Here is a 5,762-nt window from a genome sequence, read left to right as displayed (position 1 = left end):
AAAAAAAGAAAAGAAAAGAAAAAAGAAAAAAAAAAAAAGAAAAAAAAGAAGAAAAAGAAGAAAAAAAAAAGGAGAGAAAAAGAAAAGAAAAGAAAAGAAAAGAATAAATATAATAATAATAATAATAACAAAAAATATATATATATATATACTTATATATATATATATAAATAAATAAATAAATAAAATAAAAAAAATGATAAGAGAGAGAGTTTCTCTCTCTCCTCTCTCTTCTTTCAGTCTGAACCCTGACTTTCTCTCTCTAGAATTTTCTCTCTCTAGAATTTTCTCTCTCTTGATGGATTTTTTCTCTCTCTAAAGTTATTCCTCTAGGATTAGCGAAGTGGAAGGCTTCATTGATGATCTTGATCGAGTATAGGGAAGAGTCTGATTTTAAGTGAGATTTTGATTTTGGGATTTGTTAAATTTAATTTTGAATTAAAATTAATGTAAAAATATAATTTTGGATAATAGGTACGGAAGAATCTCCTAGAAGTTAGTCGATCCGTTCATTCAGTGCTCCGTGAAAGATAAGTAATGAATCATCTTCTCGAGATATTCCATATTTATTCTGAAAATAAATAATTATTCTCTGAAAATTATGCATGATTTATGAAATTATGTTTTGAAAGAAAAGTGCTTTTGAAATATTATGGTACGTCGATTTATGCACATGTTTAGTGAAAAATTATGATATATTATGATACAAAGTGTTTTGATACGGATCGGATTTATGCTCTCAGCCTAACTATGTTTCAGTGGGCCCCGCCAATGGGGATTATACGTTGGTACTCAGTGGACCCTGCCAGTGGAGGTTGTTGAAGCGAAAATTTAGTGCAGGGGCAAAATGGTAATTTTAAAACTTTTTCAAAATTACTATTTTACAGCGAAATTATTAATTAATCTCATTAATTAATACTAATTAACCCTACATTAGGATCTAAATATGATACAACAGCATGCATTTAAATTTGAAATTCAAATTTGAATCAGTAAACGTTTTACAGTACTGTGTTCAGAACACATCACCTTTTGCGGGTAGTCGATCACCGCAATCTGATCACCGTCGGAGGGCTCTGATCATCACGTCGCAGCCACCCAACTGTCTGGCCTCTGCGGATCGTCCACACGAAGCTCCCGTCTGATCAGCTCCTCACGAATGCTAGTTCGTGATTTCACCCTTTTGATGGCAGATGTTGATCGAACTCCTTCGATCGATGTGTGCCGACTTCTCGGATGCTCCGGATCATCTGCACAGTTACTTGAGAGGCTGATGGATCTCTCTCTGAAATTTGGTGGACTCACGACACTCGTGGCACACCAATCTCACTTCCCGAACCCTAGGTAGAAACCCTAGGGTACACACCAAAAACCCTGCACCCAATTTTCTCTCTTTTCTTTCTTTTTCTCTCGGAAGGTTTTGGACCTTCACCTTGCGCAGAAGCCTTCCTCACGCCCCAAAGTTTCTCTCCTAATTTTTTCTACGCACGTCCCACCTTTCTCCTCTTTTTAAAACAACGTCGAACGTGTCTTATCCGCGTGAGAGGATAAAGACAAGAGGTTACACATTTGAATTCAAATCAAATTTGAATTCAAACAAAAACCAACTTATCCCTATCCTTTTGGGTATGAGAAGAGAAGGGGCGTGGCTCTTTGTGCGTGAAAAAGTTTTACGAGAAACCTTTTCTCATGTAAGTAATGTGGCGCACAAAATGGATAAGGATGAAAGGGCAAGTGATAAGTTATCCATTCAAATTCAAACATGCTTTGAATTTGAATGGGTAACTAATTAATTTATCCATCCATATGGCGCACAAATGAGGACGTGGGGAAGGGTTTTACGTGAGAAAAATTTCATGAGAAGTTTCTTCTCGTGAATTCAAATGGGTGCAAGGAAGTTGGGTGACGCAGGGAATTTAAAACAAGGTGGTTTGATTCAAATTGAGCCAACCTAGTTTAAAATAGGTTGAGCACAATTAGACCAAATTAAACCCAACATAATTAGGCTTAATTAGGCTTAATAAAATCCTAATCAAATCAGGAATTAACTAAACCTAACCCCTGATCAAATCAGGGACTAAACCACCTTAGCGATTAGGTCAACATTTAACCTAATCGGGTCAATCCAAACTGAATCCAATTCAATTGGACTTGATCCAAAAATAATTACTCAATCAAATTGAGTTAATTAGTGATTAAATCACTAATTAAACCTCTCATAAATGTTGAGTCTAAATCCGATGGGCAATCAGGCATCAGAGACCATCGATATGAAACCCTGATCAAAGAGTTCAAATTTCAAATTCAAAATTCGAAATTCAAAATTTTGACCCCGGTACCCAAAATGTGTGAAACTCATGATTAGAGAATCCTAATTCTCAATCATAGAGTTTCAGATAGATAAGACTCATAATCAGCCATCAGATCAGAAAGGAACCTCTAATGTGTGTGACCCCACAGGATCGAACCTAAGCCGGTAGCACAGGAACCAATTTCTGTACTAATCGAAGTGACCATCTAGCAATGGTACCCGACGATCGGATAGGTCGAATAATCTCAATCGCAACATTCAGAACCTACGTGAATATGGTTACCGTATAATTCATCCCTTTTGACCCCTGTGTTTAGGATGACTCAGAGTTAAACTGTCAACCCTGATGATATCATTCGAATCGTGCTCAACTCAATTAGTCCTGTGACTCCTCACTAGGACTACCCTGGCCAAGATTTTGCTAAATTGAAACACGACTGTACACAGCTCCTAAACTGGAGTGGTCAATCCCATCTTGACACACGCACCGATAAGTCAAGTACTTGACTACACCCAGCAACCTTCCGTCACTGAATTAGAAATTCAGGTAGTCCAGTGCCTAAGTGCAGTGAGTTGCTTGCAAGTCACCGTGGCGGTCTCAAGTCGGAGGGACATTTATACCCATATCCCATCGGAGCAAATCTTGACAGCAGAAATAGCTCCGGAGTTGGTCACGTTCAGTGCAGATGTACCATTACATCTCACCTGTATGCCATACCAGTGTCTCCACACTCTTTGGTTATGAGGACAACCAACCCATATGGCACACAACGATCTATGCTCGATAAATGTTGTCGTCCTTGGTAACAACGTATCATTTGGTCGCGAACATGTTTAAGGACTAAACGACAAATCCTCCTTTGTCGAGTCTAAATAGTCCTAAGGACTTCACCACAACACAGGAGTTCATTAGAAGATAAAATATTTGTGATGAAAAAATATTAAAATAACTTTTATTTATTTATAATTCATGTACTAATACAAAAGGAGCACAACCGTCAACAGGCTGACGATTGACTTTGGGACACTATTCCCAATAATCTCCCACTTGGCCTAAAGCCTATCGGTGCAGTATCTAATACCCATCTTCGACTTGTAGTCGTTGAACTCCTTCACCGCAATGGCTTTAGTGAATGGGTCGGCCAGGTTCTCCTTCCTGTCGATCTTCTGAAGGTCGATGTCACCTCGATCCACGATCTCCCGGATGAGATGGTAGCGGCGCAGAATATGCTTCGTCCGCTGGTGTGCCTTTGGTTCCTTCGCCTAAGCAATGGCTCCAGAGCTGTCGCAGTAGAGCAGAACTGGACCAACAAGGGAGGGTGCTACTCCGAGCTCGGTGATGAATTTTCTCAGCCACACCGCTTCTTTGGCAGCATCTGATGCAGCAATATACTCCGCCTCGCATACTGTATCAGCCACAGTGTGCTGCTTGGAACTCTTCCAGCAGACAGCCCCACCATTAAGGGTAAAAATAAATCCTGACACACTCTTGCTATCATCTCGATCAGACTGGAAACTAGAGTCTGTAAACCCTATAAGTCTCAAGTCCGATTCACCATATATAAGCCACTGGTCCTTAGTATTTCTCAAATACTTCAGGATGGTTTTAACAACCTTCCAATGATTCTCTCCTGGATCAGATTGGTATCTACTCACTACCCCTAGTGAGTATGCCACATCTGGTCGTGTACATGTCATGGCATACATGATAGATCCCACTGTCGAAGCATATGGAATCCTACCTATACGCTCTCTCTCTTGAGGTGTTGTCGGACAATCCCTCTTCGAGAGAGAAATTCCATGGCCTATCGGTAGATAGCCTTTCTTGGGATTTTCCATGCTGAACCTTTTCAGCATAGTATCAATGTACGTGGACTGGGATAAGCCAAGCAACTTTTTGGATCTATCCCTATAGATCCTCATCCCTAGGATGTAGGAAGCTTCTCCCAAATCCTTCATGGAGAACTGTGACGATAGCCAAATCTTTATTCCCTGTAATGCAGGGACATCATTCCCGATTAAGAGAATGTCATCCACATACAATACAAGAAATACTACTGCTGGACCATTAGCCCACTTATAAATGCAGGGTTCTTCTCCGTTCTTAACGAAGCCATACGTTTTGATCGTCCTATCAAAACGTATGTTCCAACTCCGAGATGCCTGCTTAAGTCCATAAATAGACCTCTGTAGCTTGCACACCTTAGACTCATCTGTGGATATGAACCCTTCAGGTTGTATCATATACACCTCTTCGTCCAGCTCTCCATTTAGGAAAGCTGTCTTCACATCCATCTGTCAGATTTCATAGTCCAGATGGGTAGCTATCGCAAGCATAATCCGAATGGATTTGAGCATTGCCACAGGAGAAAATGTCTCGTCATAGTCTATACCATAACATTGACGATATCCCTTGGCAACCAGACGGGCTTTATAGGTCTCCACCTTTCCGTCTGCGCCCCTCTTCCTTTTGAAGACCCACTTACACCCTATGGGTTTTACTCTTTCGGGTGGGTCAACCAATGTCCACACATCGTTGACCTTCATGGATTCCATTTCGGATTTCATGGCCTCTAGCCATTTCTCAGAGTCAGGTCTCTGCATTGCATCCATGTAGGTGATCGGATCCTCATCGTTTTCATCAAGTTCGATAGGATCACCATCCCGGACCAAGAAACCATAATATCTGTCCGGTTGATGTGGTACTCTACCAGACCGCCTTAAGGGTGCATAATCAATGGGCTCCGGATCTGATCTAATCAAATCCGGTTCAGGTTCAGTAACATGTGTCGGTTTTTCCACCTGTCGAACTTCGTCAAGTTCGACTTTAGAGGCAACAGTTCCTTCACTAAGGAACTCCTTTTCTAAAAAGATTGCCTTAAGGCTGACAAACACCTTTTGCTCATCAGCAAGGTAGAAATAATACCCTTTGGTCTCTTTTGGGTACCCTATAAAATTACACTTGTCAGACCTAGGTCCAAGCTTGTCTGTAATTAAACATTTAACATAAGTCGGACACCCCCAAACCCTAAGGTGCGAGAGTACTGGCTTACGTCCTATCCATATCTCATATGGCGTTTTGGCTACAGACTTACTCGGAACTCTATTTAGAAGGAAACAAGCCGATTCGAGCGCATATCCCCAGAGGGAGATCGGCAGACCAGCAAACCCCATCATGGATCGAACCATGTCTAACAGGGTCCGATTCCTCCTTTCAGACACACCATTATGCTGTGGTGTTCCAGGAGGAGTCCACTGAGAGAGAATCCCATTCTCCCTTAGATACGTCAGAAACTCATTGGAAAGGTATTCACCTCCTCGATCAGATCGAAGAGTTTTAATACACTTCCCATTTTGTTTTTCTACCTCATTTCGGAATAGTTTGAATATTTCAAATGATTCCGACTTATGCTTCATTAAATAGACATACCCATACCTAGATAGGTCGTCT

This window comes from Elaeis guineensis, chromosome 5 (assembly GCF_000442705.2).
Source record: "Elaeis guineensis isolate ETL-2024a chromosome 5, EG11, whole genome shotgun sequence".
NCBI classification, from domain to species: domain Eukaryota; kingdom Viridiplantae; phylum Streptophyta; class Magnoliopsida; order Arecales; family Arecaceae; genus Elaeis; species Elaeis guineensis.
The sequence above is the reverse complement of the archived record's forward strand: the minus strand, read 5'-3'. Positions refer to the sequence as shown.